At 41.8% G+C, this 18322-nt stretch overlaps 1 protein-coding gene and 1 non-coding gene across 9 annotated transcripts in view; one reads left to right on the top strand and one right to left on the bottom strand.

Annotated features, from left to right (window-relative positions):
- Nucleotides 1-17317, bottom strand: part of WDR89 (WD repeat domain 89) — a 48928-nt gene extending 31611 nt beyond the window's left edge. For 2 of the 8 annotated variants that reach the window (XM_034937673.3, XM_034937671.3), the window contains exons 1-2: nt 17123-17217; nt 291-396 (exon numbers count right to left, since the gene is read on the bottom strand). The gene's annotated coding sequence lies outside the window, so the exon portion shown is untranslated. The other 6 variants (XM_063596236.1, XM_034937672.2, XM_063596234.1 and 3 more) reach the window with 5 other exon arrangements.
- Nucleotides 5997-6100, top strand: LOC112437021 (U6 spliceosomal RNA). Its single transcript, XR_003025697.1, has one exon. It is a non-coding gene; the product is annotated as a U6 spliceosomal RNA (small nuclear RNA).
- Nucleotides 17318-18322: the final 1005 nt, after the last annotated feature.

An 18322-nucleotide genomic window follows, 5' to 3' on the forward strand; every position in this document is an offset into this window, starting at 1 on the left:
AATTAAAACATGGGAAAATATTTGAACAGACACTTCACCAAAGAAGATATATGAATGACAAATAAGCACGAGGAGCCCAATAATATTAGTCATCAGGGATATGCAAATTATATTAATAATTACCTATTATTACACATTTGCTAAAATGCCTACAATTAAAAAGAACTAACAATACCAAGTTCTGGCAAAAATGCAAAAGCAACAGGAACTTTCATACACTGATGGTAAAATGTTACAGCCACTTTGGAAACTGGTTTGGCAGTTTGTTTAAAAGTTAAATACATACTTACCCAGCAAGCCCACTTTTAGGTATTTACTCAAGAGAAATGACAACTTATGTCCGTACAAACACCTGTACACGTGTTCATCACTATTTTATTTATAACAGCCAAATACCTAGAAAAAACCAGAAATATGGGTAAGCTTAAGCACAAAAAAATAAACAACAAAGACTCTCCCTCCCCCAGAAATATCTGTCATCTGCTGAAGGGAAAAACAAATTGTGGCATACATATATAATGGAATCTGACTCTGCAAGAAAAAAGGAACTAGAGATATATGTAACATAAAAGCGTATATATTGTATGATTCCATTTAAATAACATTCTGGAAAAAGCAAAATGATAGGAACTGGTTGTTAGGGGCTGAGGTTGTGGGGAGGCCATTGATTATTAAGGGGCACAAGGAAACTTTTTGGGTGATGAAAATATTCTATATCTTAATCAGGGTGCTGGTTACACAACTGTGTAGGTACATACCCATGTCAATTCATCAAACTACATACTTACAAAGTTTAAAAAGGTAAATTTTATGGAATGTAAATTACACTTTAACAAACCTGATCTCCCATGCCCAAAGGCAAACAAAACATAAAAAGTCATAGGCAAAACTAATGTATGATGATGGAAATTAGAATGGTGGTTATCTTTAGTGGGAATGACTGGGAAGGGGCATCCAAGAGGTTTCTTGGGTGCTGGTACCGATTTGAGTGTTGGTGGCACAGATGTCTTCTGTTTGTAAAAGTTCACTGAGCTCTACCCTACATTTGTAGACCTTACAGTAGTTATATTTTAATAAATAAGTACAAATAAATAATAATTAGTGCTATTTTAACTGCTCATTGTAGAAAATGTGGAAAATCACATTTTAAACACAAAGAAGCAAAACATACAATTTTGGAGTAGAAGAGGACTTTTTTTTTTTTTTGAGACAGTCTAGCTCTGTCACCAGGCTCGAGAGCAGCAGCGTGATCTCAGCTCACTGCAACCTCTGCCTCCCGGGTTCAAGCGATTCTCCTGCCTCAGCCTCCCAAGTAGCTGGGATTACAGGCATGCACTGCCACACCCAGCTAATTTTTGTATCTTTAGTAGAGATGGGGTTTCACCATGTTGGCCAGGATGGTCTCAATCTCCTGACCTCGTGATCCGCCCACCTCAGCCTCCCAAAGTGCTAGGATTACAGGTGTGAGCCACCACACCCACCCATGAAGGCAAAAAGTGAGAGATCTGATTAGACAAAAACATAACTAAAATAAGGTAAAATGTATTAAAAATATAGTTAAAATTGAAATTGGAAGAAAATTTTCATAACACACTATCAAAGGTTAATACCCTTACTATGCAAGAAATTTATCCAAACAAAAAATAGTAGCTAAAAGAAGCAGTAAGTCATAAAAGGGAAAATGCTAATGAACAAGAAACGTAAAAAGATGTTCAACCTCAGCCGGGCGTGGTGCCTAATGCCTGTAATCCCAGCGCTTTGGGAGGCCAAGGTGGGCAGAACACGATCACATGAGCTCAAGAGTTTGAGACCAGCCTGGCCAACATGGCAAAATCCCATCTCTACTAAAAATACAAAAATGAGCTAGGTGTGGTGGTGCATGCCTGTAATCCCAGCTGCTTAGCAGGCTGAGAGGCATGAGAATGGCTTGAGCCCGGGAGGCAGAGGTTGCAGTGAACCAAGATCACACCACTGCATTCCAGCCTGGGCTACAGAGTGAGACTGTCTCAAAAAAAAAAAAGTTCAGTCTTACTAACAGTTGAGGAAATAAGATGCATTTTCACCTATCAGGTTGGCAAAAATTAAAAACACTGATAACATCAAGGCTGATGGGGTGTCGGGAAATGGGCATCTGTAAACATTCTAGGTTGGGCACAGTGGCTCACACCTGTAATCCCAGCACTTTGGGAGGCCAAGGCAGGAGGATCACTTTGAGACCAGGAGTCTGAGACCAGCCTGGGTATCACAAAAAGACCCCGTCCTTACAAAAAAAATACAAAAATTAGCTCGGTGTAATGGCGTATACCTGTAGTCCCAGCCACCCAAGAAACTGAGGTCAGAGGATCACTTGAGGCTAGGAGTTCCAGGCTGCAGTGAGCAATGACTGTGTCAACGCACTCTAGCTTAGGTGACAGAATAAGACTTTGTCTCTAAACACACACACACACACACACACACACACACACTCTCTCTCTCTCTCTCTCTTTCCTCTCTAAATGTTAAACTTTTTGACAAGTATTCTGGTACTATATAATAAAACTAGAAGTATGTGTCTCCTTGAATCCAACAATCTCCCATAAGCATCTATCCAAAATTAAATATATGCGTATGTAAGGAAGGATATTTATTAAAGAATTGTAATAACAAAAAAACCTAACAGCCTGAATATCCATTAATTGGGAAGTGGTCAAATTAGAGTATTGCCACATAAAACAACATTAAGTAGCTTTTATTAAAAAATTAAAGTCCATAGTTTACCTTAGGGTTCACTTTTTGTTTTGTACAGTTCTATAGGTTTTGACAAATACATGTAATGAATCCATCATTATATAACTGTTTCACCACCCTAAAAATCCTGTGTTCTGCCTATTCATCCCTCTGCTCATCCTGAACCTTTATCAACCATTTATCTTTTTACTCTCTCTCTAGTTTTGCCTTTTCCAGAATGTCAAATGGTTAGAATCATAAAGCAAGTGGCTTTTTCTGGTTTCCTTCACGAAGGAATAAACACATGGAGTTCCTCTATGTCTTTCAGTGTCTTAAAAGCTCATTTCTTCTTATAACTGAGTATCACTGAATTAAATTTCACTGTATGAAAAAAAAAAAAATTCAGCTGGGTATGGTGGTACATGCCTGTAGTCCCAGCTACCAGAAGGGTGAGGTAGGAGGATCGCTTGAGCACAGGAGGTCGAGTAGAGAAAAGTTATTTCAATACTTGACTGGAAATTTTAGTAACTTTTTTGATTAAATTTCTCTAATAGGCTGAGCACAGTGGCTCACGCCTGTAAGCCTAGCACCTTGGGAGGCTGAAGTGGGAGGCTCCCTTGAGCCCAGGAGTTTGAGACCAGGCCAGGCAACATAGCGAGATCCCATTCTCTACAAAAAGTTTAAAAATCAGCCGAACGTGGTGGTGTGCACCTGCAATCTCAGCTACTTGGGGGAGCTGAGGAGGGAGGATTGCTTAAGCCTGGGAGGTCGAGGCTATGCGATCAATCAGGTGAACCATGATCACTCCAGTCCAGGCAACAGAGCAAGACCTTGTCTCAAAAAAAAATCTAAAATAGTTTAAAAACTTAAAGTTTCTTTTTTAGAATTTATAACTGTACTCATAAAATATCTGATGAGAATTTTCGCTGACCAAAGAAATGCTATAATTTTGTTCTAACAGTTTTACTGAGTTGACTGTTATTCTTAGGCTGCAACATTCATTCATCATTTCAACTCAGCTATAAAGAAATAAATATATAACAAGAAAATTGGCAAGCTCTATGAAGAAAAATAAACCAGAATTTAAGGTATGTAACGTGATGAGAATAGATGAGATGGGGTCAAGATCTTTTAGATAAGATGGCTAGGACAGACCCTAGAGATGTAACATTTGGGGAGACAACCTAATTTAAAAAGTGAGCAATGCAAATCTCTGGAGAAGTAGCTGTGATCCTAGCAATTTGATGTCAACCTTAAGAAAAAGAAAAAAATAATAATAAAGGCCACTGGCCGGGTGCGGTGGCTCACGCCTGTGATCCCAGCACTTTGGGAGGCCAAGGCAGGAGGACTGCCTCAGCCTAGGAGTTTGAGACCAGCCTGGGCAACATGGTGAAACCCTATCCCTACCAAAAGTACAAAAAATTAGCCAGGCATGGTGACGTGCATGCCTGTGGTCCCAGCAACTTGGGAGGCTAAGGTGGGAGGATTGCTTGAGTCTGGGGGCACCTATACTCCAGCAGCCTGGGTGACAATGTGAGACTCTGTCTCAAAAAAAAAAAAAAAAAAAAGATGTTTGCCTGTAGTAAGGACTTTACACAAACTCTTATTAGTCAAAGTTTGAAATACCAACTCTCCATCCCTGGTGATGTCCTAAAATGTTCTTCCCTTTATCACTTTCTTGGGTTGCCTTCTCCTTGAATCCCACTGCAACCCAAGCTTAGTAGAATGTTTAATAATTAAACATCAGTGTTAGGCACTCTTCTAGGTGCTAGAGGGACGGTGATAACTAGAACTTGATTCTGCCCTCGAAGCATTAGTGGATTTAAGCAGAACATTTGTCCCTTTCCATTTTCAAATGTTAATTTTGCATATACCGGATCAAGTCTTTAGTATAATCACTTCCAGATCTTTAACTCCAAACTTCATCTCTTTATTCTCTTTCTGAAGCTCTTGTATTCTTAAATGCTTGCTACATGTGCTGCCAGAACTTAAAATTCAGATTATCCAAAATTTACTTCATTAGCTTCTCTCTTCAACCCATGCTCCCAATTTCCATGAATGATAGCAAAGTCTGACAATCAGTGGTTCTTCCTTTCTCCCTCAGTAACAGTTTACTTTCTTGACTTAGCATTCAGGATCTTCCACAGTCCACAATGTCTGTTACTCATGTCTGGTCACTGCACATTTTAATATGCTGAATATGAGGACAGACAAGCATGAAAAGTACTGGAAGCAAGGGAAGAAGAGAAAGTTTAGTATTGCTGATCATAATGTGTGATGTTGGATGGGAAAGGGGACGACATTGAAGCAAGCAGCAGGGCAGGTCTTACAGTTGTCTATCTTGTATACCCAACTAAAACGTCAAACTTTACTTTTTTTATTTCTTCTCACAGAACCAATTCGGTAAGGAGTTAGAACATTCAGTGGGTTATAGGGAATGACTAAAGCAGTATCTTATTTTTACCTAGAGCAGCTACGTTAAACTATTTGAATAAATAAATGAATTGGAAGGGGTCGGTAGCAAAAATATTACATATTCAGAGTCATACACACATTTTTCTTGAGATGGAGTCTCGCCTTGTCACCCAGGCTGGAGTGCAATGGCGTGATCTTGGCTCACTGCAACTGCTGCCTCCCAGGTTGAAGCGATTTTCCTGTCTCAACCTCCCAAGTAGCTGGGACTATAGGCATATGCCACCATGCCCGGCTAATTTTTATATTTTTGGTAGAGACAGGGTTTCCCCATGTTGGCCAGGCTGGTCTCGAACTCCTGACATCAGGTGGTCCACCTGCCTCGGCCTCCCAAAGTGCTGGGATTACAGGCGTGAGCCACTGCACCCAACCCAGAGTCACATATTAAATTGCTCACATTTACAATGTAGAAGATGGATTTAAATAGGGAGAGGTAAGGCTGAAGGCTGGGAGACCATAGAGGCCATTAAAAAGTCCAGACAAGAGGCTGGGCGCGGTGGCTCACGCCTGTAATCACAGCACTTTGGGAGGCCAAGGCGGGAGGATCACCTGAGGTCAGGAGTTCGAGACCAGCCTGGCCAACATGGTGAAACCCCCGTCTCTACTAAAAATTACAAAAATTAGCCGGGATGGTGGCCCACGCCTGTAATCCCAACTACTCTGGACGCTGAGGCAGAAGAATTGCTTGAGCCCAGGAGGTGGAGGTTGCAGTGAGCCGAGATTGTGTCATTGCACTCCAGCCTGGCCGACAGGGCGAGACTCTGTCTCAAAAAAAAAAAAAAAAAAAAAAAAAAAAAAAGTCCAGACAAGGATACGGAGTGCTTGCTTTGGCAGCACACATACTAAAATCAGAAGGCCACAGAGATGAGCATGGCCCTTGCACACGGATGACATGAAAATTCATGAAGTATTCCATATTTTTAAATGTATTGTCCTTTTTTTTTTTTTTTGTGAGACACAGTCTTGCACTGTTGTCCAGGATGCAGTGTAGTGGCACAAACACAGCTCATTGCAGTCTCAATCCTCCCACCCCAGCCTCCTGAGTACCTGGGACTACAGGTGATGCCACCATGCCCCAGCTAATTTTTTAATATTTTTTTTTGTAGACACAAGGTCTCACTATGTTGCCAGACCTGGTCTTAAAAAATCCTCTGGCCTTAGCCTCCCAAGTGCTGGGATTATAGGTGGGAACCACTGGGCCCAGCCTGTACTGTCTATTTCAAAATAGATAGGAGAGGACTGTTGCATGTTCTCACCACAAAGTGATCAACATGTGAGATGACAGAGACACTAATTAACTTGATGTGATCATTACATGAAGTATACGTATATCAAAACATCACACTATATCCCAGAAATATGTACATTATGTGTCAACTAAAAATCAAACTAAAAGAGATAATGGAGTTCCCAACAGTAGGAATGGAGAAAAAAGGCGAATTTGAGAAATATTTTTCTTTTCTTTCTTTTTGCTTCTATTCACTGTGAATACTGTATTATAGTTTGACTATTTATTTATTTATTTATTTGCACAGAGTCTTAACTCTGTGGCCCAGGCTGGAGTGCAGTGGTGCAACTGCCACTCACTGCAGGCTCAATCTCCCAGGCTCAAGCAATCATGCCACCTCAGCCTTCCAAATAGCTGAAAATACAGGCGCACACAACCACGCCTGGCCAATTAAAAAAAAAATTTTTTTTTTTAAATTTTTAGTAGAGACGAGGTCTTGCTATGTTGCTCAGGCTGTTCCTGAACTCCTGAGCTCAAGTGATTCTCTTGCCTCAACCTCCCAGTCTCTTGTACCTGGGATTACAAATGTGAGCCACCACACCTGGCCAGAGAAATATTCAGCAAGTTAACATTAGTGAAGCTTGGCACTGACTCGATTTGGAAGCATGGGGGAGGAGCAGGTGCAGAAGGAATCCAGGCTGATTCTTGCATTGGATGATCAAGCGGAGTTGAGTCAGAAAGTAAATCCAGGCCAGGCGCGGTGGTTCACGCCTGTAATCCCAGCACTTTGGGAGGCCTAGGCAGGCAGATCACCTGAGGCCAGGAGTTTGAGACCAGCCTGGCCAACCTGGCGAAAACCCGTCTCTACTAAAAACAGAAAAATTAGCCAGATGTGATGGGACACGCCTGTAATCCCAGCTACTTGGGAGGCTAAGACAGGAGAATTGCTTGAACCTGGGAGGTGAAGGCTGCAGTGAGCCGAGAGTGCGCCACTGCACTCCAGCCTGAGCAACAGAGGGAGACTCTGCCTCAAAAAACAAACAAACAAAAAAAAACCTAAAAACAAAAAAAAGTAAATCCAAAAATCAAGAAAATGGGGGAAAAAAAAACAAAGAAATGCCCTTAGTTTTACTCATATAAGCCTGAGGGACTTCTGGGGATGGCCAAGGACAAACATTTGTATACATCAGTCTACAACTCAGAGGGAAAGTACGGGATTCTGTTATCAGACTATAGGAAGTAGCAGCACTTAAAAACTAGGAAAGTAGGCCGGGCATGGTGGCTCCTGCCCCTTATCCCAGCACCTTGGGAGGCTGAGGTGGGTGGATCATCTGAGGCCAGGAGTTCAAGACCAGCCTGGCCAACATGGTGAAACCCGTCTCTACTTAAAAAAATACAAAAATTAGCCAGGCATGGTGATGCAAACCTGTAGTCTCAGCTACTAGGGAGGCTAAGGCACGAGAATCAATTGAACCCGGGAGGTGGAGGTTGCAGTGAGCTGTGATCACACCACTGCACTCCAGCATGGATGATAGAGCAAGACTCCGTCTCAAACAAACAAACAAACAAACAAAAACCCAAACTAGGAAACTGGATGAATTATACAGAATGATAGCAGATGAATTATACAGAATGATGGCAAGCAGCAGGCCAAGCATCCTATAATAGAGAAAAATGAAAAAAGAATGGGAAGAAAACCAGAAAAGTAGCCAAATGACAGCTAATATTAACTGATCATTACCATTCTCGGTTACCATGTCAGCCTCTACACATGAATTGCTTCACTGAACCCTCCCAATAATCCTAAAATAGTCCTTTTATTACAGTGTTTTAGATGAGGAAGCTGAGACAGGTATTGCATGATAGCTGAGAATGGGTATAGAGTCAGACTGCCAGAGCGCAAATCCTGGCTTTACTAACTATATGTTTCAGTTTCCTGTAGTTTAAACAGGAGATAGCAATATCAATGCCATAGGGTTTCATATATTAATTACCACGTTAAATGGTGCCTGGCACAAAAGCAGCACTCATATACCACTAGGTGGGAGTATAGAGAATGTTAATGAAATGCAATATGTAATGTCAAATGATAACCTGCAGAATAAACTAGTATTTGACAGGATTTCCACCCCTTTTATGTATAAATATGTGTGTAAGTATATATATATATATTTATGTATGTATATAGACTAGATGCTTCTAAGGTGAATTCACAATACAAATGTTCCCCTAAAAATGCTACCCTAATTCATCAAGCAGAAAGACACTTTAACATATTAATGATTTTTAAAATTTCCATGTTAATTGGTAGATGAAATAAGATTAAGCCAGAATGAGGCTTTTCCTGACACTGGATAGTTTATAATCATGTAAACATATCTCTCAGACAATAAAGCAATATTTTATAAATATTTATTGACAGCTACAGACTTTGTTTTGCATTTTGAGGTTGATTCACTATTTAATTTTCCAAATTAGGAGACCATTCAAAAGGACTACGTTGAAATAGAAATCAAAACACATCCCTAAATGTAAATATTTATAGCTTGTATAATATTCATGTAAAGATATAGCAGAACTAGTTCTTTTAACCACTTTGGTGTTATAATGAGGGAAGATCAGAATCTACTAAGTTCTAAACTCATTTCCTCTCTACTGAACACAGTAAAAGACCCTGATATCAGAGAAATAACAAACAAAAGCCATAATTATTGAACTATCCGGAAAAAAACGGATATTAAGAGGATAAAAAGTTCACATGTGCTTCGTAGATCAGATGTGAAGGATAAAAAGAACTGAAAATCATGTACGGTCAGTTGTAACTTCACTAAACATAAGAATTAGACTTGAGCTATCAAACCGTTTTAAAAGTTTCCTTCCTGGCCCTTGGCATTGATTACTACTGCCATCTAGCAGGAGGTCCAAAAATTAAAATTACGAGAACTGTAAAAAATCATCAGGACATAATTCCAATCTCCAAATAGAAAGATGTTTACCATATTAATAATTACTTAAATTTCAGGCCGGGCACAGTGGCTCACACCTATAAACCCAACACTTTGGGAGGCCGAGGCAGGTGTATCACTTCAGTCCAGGAGTTCGAGACCAGCTTGGCCAACATGGCGAAACCCTGTCTCTACTAAAAACACAAAAACGGGCCAGGCGCGGTGGCTCACACTCGTAATCCCAGCACTTTGGGAGCCCAAGGCGGGGATCACCTGACGTCAGGAGCTCGTTACCAGCCTGACCAACACGGTGAAACCCCTTCTCTACTAAAAATACAAAAATTAGCTGGGCCTGGTGGTGGGTGCCTGTAATCCCAGCTACTCGGAGGGATGAGACAGGGAGAACTACTTGAACCAGGAGGCAGAGGTTGCAGAGAGCCAAGATCGTGCCACTGCACTCCAGCCTGGGCGACAGAGCGAGACTCCCTCTCAAAAAAAAAAAAAAGAGAAGTGAAGGGAGAAATATTCAGGGAAATAGACAGCTTAAAGAAAAAACAAGGCTGGGCACAGTGGCTCACGCCTGTAATCCCAACACTTTCGGAGGCTGAGGCAGGCAGATCACCTAAGATCAGGAGTTTGAGACCAGCCTGGTCAATATGATGAAACCCCATCTCTACTAAAAATACAAAATTAGCCAGGCATGGTGGCACATGCCTATAATCCCAGCTACTTGGGAAGGCTGAGGCAGGAGAATCGCTTGAACCCAGGAGGCGGAGGTTGCGGTGAGCCAAGATCGCACCATTGCACTGCAGTCTGGGCAACAAAAGCGAAACTACATCTCAAAAAAAACACAAAAAATTAGCTGGGCATGGTGGTGCGTGCCTGTAGTCCCAGCTACTTCGAAGGCTGAGGCAGGAGAATCGCTTGAACCTGGAGGCAGAGGTTGCAGTGAGCTGAGATTGTGCCACTACACTCTGTCTCCAAAAAAAAAAAAAAAAAGTTCAGGACCAGATGGATTCACAGCAGAATTCTACCAGACATTCAAAGAATTGGTACCAATCCTTTTGACACTATTCCACAAGATAACAAAGGAACTCTCCCTAATTCATTCTATGAAGCCAGCATCACCCTAATACCAAAACCAGGAAAGGACATAACCAAAAAACAAAACTATAGACTGATATCCTTCATGAACATAAATGCTAAGATCCTTAACAAAATACTAGCTAACTGAATCCAACAACATATCAAGAAGATAATCCTCCATGATCAAGTAGGTTTCATACCAGGAATGCAGGGATGGTTTAACATACACAAGTCAATAAATGTGATGTACCACATAAACAGAATTAACAACAAAAATCACATGATCATCTTAATAGATGCAGAAAAAGCATTTGACAAAATCCAGCATCCCTTTATGATTAAAACTCTCAGCAAAATCAGCATATAAGGGACATACCTTAATGTAATAAAAACCATCTATGACAAACCACAGCCAACATAATACTGAATGGGGAAAAGCTGAAAGCATTCCCTCTGAGAACTGGAACAAGACAAGGATGCCCACTCTCACCACTCCTCCTCAACATACTACTGGAAGTCCTAGCCAGAGCAATTAGACAACAGAAAGAAATAAAGGGCATCCAAATCAATAAAGAGGAAGTCAAACTGTCACTGTTTGCTGAAGACATGGTCAATTACCTTGAAAACTGTAAGGACTCCTCCAGAAAGCTCCTAGAACTGATAAAAGAATCCAGCAAAACTTCTGGATACAAGATTAATGTACACAAATCAGTAGCTCTTCTATACATCAACAGCGACCAAGCAGAGAATCAAATCAAGAACTCAATCCCTTTTACAATAGCTGCAAAAACAAACAAACAAACAAAATTTAGGAATATACCTAACAGGCTGGGTAGTGGCTCAAGCCTATAATCCCAGCACTTTGGAAATCCGGGGCAGGTGGATCACTTGAGGTCAGGAGTTCGAGACCAGCCTGGCCAACATGGTGAAACCCCATCTCTAACAAAAATACAAAAAAATCAGTCAGGCGTGGTAGTGCACACCTGTAGTCCCAGCTACTTGGGAGGCTCAGGCAGGAGAACTGCTCAAACCCGGGAGGTGGAGGTTGCAGTGAGCCAGAGCAAGGCTCTATCTCAAAAAAGAAAGAAGAAGAAAAAAAGAATATACCTAACAAAGGAGTCAAAAGACCTCTACAAGGAAAACTACAAAACACTGCTGAAAGAAATCATAGACAACACAAATGGAAACACATCCCATGTTCATGGACGGGTAGAATCAGTATTGTGAAAATGACCATGCTGCCAAAAGCAATGTGCAAATTCAATGCAATCCCCATCAAAATACCACCATCATTCTTCACAGAACTAGAAAAAACAATCCTAAAATTCATATGGAACCAAAAAGGAGCCCGCATAGCCAAAGCATGACTAAGCAAAAAGAACAAATCTGGAGGCATCACACTAACTGATTTCAAACTATACCATAAGGCCATAGTCACCAAAACAGCATGGTACTGGTATAAAAATAGGCACACAGACCAATGGAACAGAATAGAGAACCCAGAAATAAACCCAAATACTTACAGCTAACTGATCTTCGACAAAGCAAACAAAAACATAAAGTGGGGAAAGGACACCCTTTTCAACAAATGGTGCTGGGATAATTGGCTAGCCACATGTAGGAAAAATGAAACTGGATCCTCATCTCTCACCTTATACAAAAATAAACTCAAGATGGATTAAGGACTTAAACCTAAGACCTGAAACTAACAATTCTAGAAGACAACATTGGAAAAACCCTTCTAGACGTTGGCTTAGGCAAGGATTTCATGACCAAGAACCCAAAAGCAAATGCAATAAAAACAAAGATAAATAGCTGGGACATAATTAAACTAAAGAGCTTTTGCACAGCAAAAGGAATAGTCAACAGAGTCAACAGACAACAACAGAGTGGGAGAAAATCTTCACAATCTATACATCTGACAAAGGACTAATATCCAGCATCTGCAACAAACTCAAATCAGTAAGAAAAAAACAAACAAGCCCATCACAATGTGGGCTAAGGACATGAAGAGACAATTCTCAAAAGAAGATATACAAATGGCCAACAAACCTATGAAAAAACGCTCAACATCACTAATGATCAGGGAAATGCAAATCGAAACCACAATGTGATACCACCACACTCCTGCAAGAATGGCCATAAGTGAAGAATAAAAAAACAAGAGATGCTGGCGTGGATGTGGTAAACAGGGAACACTTCCGCACTGCTGGTGGGAATGTAAACTAGTGCAACCACTATGGAAAACAGTGTGGAGATTCCTTAAAGAATTAAAAAGCAGAACTAACATTTGATCCAGCAATCCCACTACTGGGTATCTACCCAGAAGAAAAGTCATTATTTGAAAAAGATACTTGCACACGCATGTTTATAGCAGCACAATTCACAACTGCATAATCGTGGAACCAATCCAAATGCCCATCAATCAACAAGTGGATAAAGACACTGTGGTGTGTGTGTGTATATATATATGTGTGTGTATATATATATAATGGAATACTACGCAGCCACAAAAAGAAATGAATTAACAGCATTTGCCATGACCTGGATGAGACTGGAGACTATTATTCTAAGTGAAGTAACTCAGGAATAGAAAACCAAACATCATATATTCTCACTGATATGTGGGAGCTAAGCTATGAGGACACAAAGGCATAAGAATGATACAATGGACTTTGGGGACTTGGCCGGGGGAGGGGGGGCAAGGGATTAAAAGACTACAAATATGGTGTAGTGTATACTACTCAGGTGATACGTGCACCAAAATCTCACAAATCATCACTAAAGAACTTACTCATATAACCAAATACCACCTGTACCCCAATAACTTACGAAAAAATAATTTTTTTTTTCAAAACAGTCTCGCTCTGTTACCCAGGCTGGAGTGCAGTGGCACGATCTTGGCTCACTGCAACCTCTGCCTCCCAGGTTCAAGTGATCCTCCTGCTTCAGCCCCCCAGTAGCTGGGACTACAGGCACGCACCATCATCCCCGGCTAATTTTTGTATTTTTAGTAGAGACGGGGTTTTGCCATGTTAGCCGGGCTGGTCTCAAACTCCTGACCTCAGGTAATCCACCCGCCTCGGCCTCCCAAAGTGCTGGGATTACAGGCATGAGCCACCGTTCTTGGCCAAAAAATAATTAAAAAAAAAAGTCACTGCCCCCCCAAAAAAGAAAATTACAAGAAGCTACATTAGCTGGGCACTGGGTTGCATGCCCATAGTCCCAGCTAGGAGGCTTACGTGGGAACATCAGTTGAGCCCAAGAGTTTGAGTCCAGCATAGGCAACATAGTGAGACCCCCATCTCTAAAAATAAATTTAAAAGTAAAACAATAATGAAACTACAGAATAAACAGTCTTTTCTCTAGAACAGCAATGCTTAAATATAATTCAAAACAGCATCAACCATGAACATATAAAACTGAATGCAAAAGTCACATAAAATTTTAAATTATAAGATTAGAATTCAAAGAAATTTTACTCTTCTAAAGCATTAATTCAGGCTTTGTTTCCAAATATCACAGGAATATTCATTTACCTTTGCTATTAAAGATATTCCAGTGGAAAAGTTGGCGAAGCTCCAACCTGTGGTGCCTTAGGTTATTTTCACAGTAATAAGAAAGTCTAACTCAGCAACCATTTACTGTGAATTTGTTTTTCTCTTATAGTCCCTGTGAGACTTTATGGGATAGGATGTTTTACTCTTCTTTATACCTTCCTGTGGTAGGCTGAACACTGGCCCTCAAAGATACAAAGGTCTTAATTCCTGGAATCTATGACTGTTTCATTATATGACAAAAGGGACTTTACAAAGTATCTTGAGATGGAGAGAGTATCCTTGTTTATCTGGGGGGGTCCTTAATATAATCACAAATGTCCTCGTAAGAGAGGCAGAGGGAGACGTGACTACAGATGAGAAAGTGGTATGATGATAGCATGATGTCCTGTGCAGAAAAGAGCCACAAGCCAAGGAAGACAGGCAGCCACTACAAGCTGAAAAAGGTAAGGAAATGGATTTTCTTCTCACAGCCTCCAGAAGGAATTGGGCCTGCAACACTTTGACTTTAGTCCAGTGAAACTGATTTCATACTTCTGACCTCCAGAACTAAAAGACAATAAATGAGGCTGAGCATGGTGGCTCATGCCAGTAATGCCAGAACTTCGGGAGGCCAAGGTAGGAGGACTGCTTGAGCCCAGGAGTTTGAGACCCACCTGGGCAACATAGCAAGACCTCATCTCTACCAAAAAAAAAAAAAAAAAAAGGAAGAGGTGACTCTCTTGAGTACATCTGCACTCCCCTTTCTTAAGTGTGTACTTTTCACCAAAGGAAAAAAAAAAAGAGAAAGAAACAAAGGCAGAAAGAATAAATGTGTGTTATTCGAAGTCACTAAATCTGTTGTAATTTGTTACAGTAGCTATATGAACAAAATACACCCTTTTGACAGTTTGGCGATAATCTGTACATAATCTGCCCTAAAATATTGAACAGAATTAACATAAAGACCATTCCAGTTCAGATTTATCAAAATTCTCTTGTATTTTCTACCAAGTAAATGAAAATATCTTAAATACATGGAAATCATTGAAAATGTAGTTCTTTAAAGCACATAGGGAAAAAGTAAAAAAGCAGTTGCATCTTCAGTCGTATTTGCAGCTCCTAGTGTCAGTTGCAGAAAAAGTAGTCATGACTTTAGTACAAAAGTACAACTCAAAAACTTCACGGGTTTGGCACAGTGGCTCGTGTGTAATCCCTGCCACTTGGGAGGCTGAGGCAGGAGGATCACTTGAGCCCAGAAGTTCGAGGCTGCAGTGAGCTAAGACTGTGCCACCGCACTCCTGTCTGGAAAAACACCCTGTATTTACAAAGTGAGAGAAAAGAACCCAAAAAGTAGTTAGATGGGCTTGATCTTACTTTTGCTTTACAATAGCTACAACAGTCTAAGGTAAGAATACAAACCAGGTAAGTAACATAGCTGCATTCACAGGAAAGTATTCCTGAATACTAAACAAGGAGATAAGCAGTCCATAGACGTTTCAGAGGATTTCTCACTTAAATGGTACTTGACTGCAAGTTACCACTGTTTTACTCGGCCATAGGTTGCAGTGCAGTCCAGGCTCCACAAGAAAGAATTTGAAAAGCAGAAACAGTCACGTGGCTTTCATCGGTAACATATTTTGTATCTATTAAATTATTTAACCCTCAGAACTCTAAGTAGTCAAGTTTGGTATTTATTTCAATTATACAGGTGAAAAAGCTGATGCTGACTTGTCCAGTCAAAGGTCAGTAACTGGTGCCTACTGCGATGTCTTTCCTCTAAATCATTTTACCTTGGTAACAATCGATTAATTCACTTCTAGGTGTGTTTTATTGACTTTCTTTTTTCTTTTTTTTGAGACGTTGTCTCACTCTGTCGCCCAGGCTGGAGAGCAGTAGCACGATCTTGGCTCACTGCAACCTCTGCCTCCCGGGTTCAAGCGATTCTCCTGCCTCAGCCTCCCGAGTAGCTGGGACTACAGGCGCCCGCCACATTTTTGCATTCGTAGTAGAGACGCGGGGGGGGGGGGTTTCACCATGTTGACCAGGCTGGTCTCGAACTCCTGACCTCGTGATCCGCCCGCCTCGGCCTCCCAAAGTGCTGAGATTACTGGCGTGAGCCACCGCGCCCAGGCTTTTATTGACTTTTTTAATAATTTCAAATTAATAAAGAAAACGGCCGGGCACGGTGGCTCACGCCTGTAATCCTAGCACTTTGGGAGGCAGAGGCGAGCGGATCACCAGAAGTCAGGAGTTCGAGACCAGCCTGACCAGTATGGTGAAATCCCGTCTCTACTAAAAATACAAAAATTAGCCGGGCGTGGTGCCAGGCGCCTATAATCCTGGCTACTCGGGAGGCTGAGGCTGGAGAATCGCTTGAACCCGGAAGGCGGAGGTTGCAGTAAGCCGAGATCGCCCCACTGCACTCCAGCCTGCGCGACAGACTAAGACTCCATCTCAAAAAAAAAAAGAAAAAGAAAAAAGAAAACAGGAGCAACATTTTACAAATTATACCATCTTTTAATTTTACATCCGTGGAAGCTGAATGCCACAATTTGTCAGAGACAAGCTAAACAAAACACAAGAATGAGTAATGTCTAACACTGCTTCTTCGCGTGAAAATGAGAACACTCACAGTACCTACCTCTTTAGATAGCCATGTGGTTTAAATGATATAATAGACCAGTTGCTGGTATCATACCACATCCCATACTACGGGTCGTCTCTTCCCAAGTGAGAATCTGCTTTCTGGCCTACAAAAGGATTTTATTAAACCCTTTTAGTGGTGGGGAGAGTATCCGTGGAGAGGAAAGAGCAGGAGGAAACAGGTCTTTCCCTGAAAATGAGCAACGGCGTTTGGCTTTTATTGAAAAACGCCCCAGAGGAAGTACTGGGAACGGCACCGGCAACAGCAGCCTGACCCGCAGAAGGTTCTTTGGCCAGGGCCAGCACAGGTTTGACCCGGTGGCTCCGACCGCGGAGCGAGACTGCCAACACGTGCACACTCCGTCCAGACCTCCCACTTCCCTCCGCGCTCCCGCGATAGCTGTCCAGCAAGTCTAGCTTTCTAGACTCAACCACGGCGTCGCCGCTCGTCGAGAGGGCTGCCCACCCCGGGGACCCGCCCAGCCTGGCCCAGCAAAATGTACCTTAGTAGCCTCAACCTGTACCGGAGAAAACGCAGGCTGCGCGGCGGCTTAGAGCGGTCAAGGGGAACCCCGCCTCGACCTCTCTGATTGGGTAATGCGCACAAGAAAATCAAGAGGATTGGTCGGCTGCAGAGAGGCGGCCCGTAACGCGACGCGAAAGAAGTGGGGCATAGTGGCCCGGGGAATTCTTGCTAGCTTCCGATTGGACGAAAGCAGAACGCCTGCCCCTTCGTAGACCCAGCGTACGTACAACGCTCAAACCACCACGCCGTACGCTGCGTTAGCGGAAGTTTAATGGCCCCATTGGTGGGATGCGTGGCCAATAAAGGGCAAGAATAAGGCGGATTCCGGCTTCCTCGTGGCTGACTGGATGCATCTGCTGGTACTGATGTACGTGAGTTTCAGCATTTAGACGTTCCGAGTTTCCACCGAGCCAGAGTTGGGTAGAGAGTTATTAAGATGACTAGGAGACTAATGCAGGGAGAAATAATTTAGTAGTTAGACTCAGGCCCTGAAACTACCACTCGTGTTCAGAAAGTCTACGTAATACCTTATTGTTTTCACGCGAAGAAACCAGCCCTTCAGGCCGGGCTGAATGTGGTTTAGGGATTGTCTGGCTGTCATTGGGTGAAAAAGCGATCAGTTTGAAGGTAGCTCCGCCTGGGCTCTAGGGAACTCTGGGATTTGTAGTCCGGAACTTTCGAGTCCTGTAGCTTTAAATGTGGTTGTTGCTACTGAGTTCTTTCATATTGTTAATAACACCCGTTGACATTTATTGTGGTTTGTTGGACTTTTTTATCCTTTCGTTTATCAGCAGCATTAAAGACAACATTTAAGAAATGTGTAAACACTGCATGTATGTTCGTAAACAATAAATGTTAGTGTTTCCACCAATTTACTGCTGTGCCTAGCTCTATACTGTATGTTCATGATTACTGTACTAAGTAGATACTAAAATTATTTGCTTCTAAAACTTTTGCTGTTACAACAAAACAGTCTGATTTTCATGTTAGTGTCCATTTACGATTATTTGAACCCTACATTTAGCAATTATGTGTACTGTGATGGCATGGGTAGCAGCTGCTTACATGAATCAAGTGTTGTTATGACATGAAGCAGAACTGGCTGCTGTCTTGACAGGAAAATAGGGCTATGCTTAAAATGTCAAGCAAGACCACCATCAGGAGGAATACACATTGT

This window comes from Pan paniscus, chromosome 15 (genome assembly GCF_029289425.2).
Source record: "Pan paniscus chromosome 15, NHGRI_mPanPan1-v2.0_pri, whole genome shotgun sequence".
Taxonomy (NCBI): domain Eukaryota; kingdom Metazoa; phylum Chordata; class Mammalia; order Primates; family Hominidae; genus Pan; species Pan paniscus.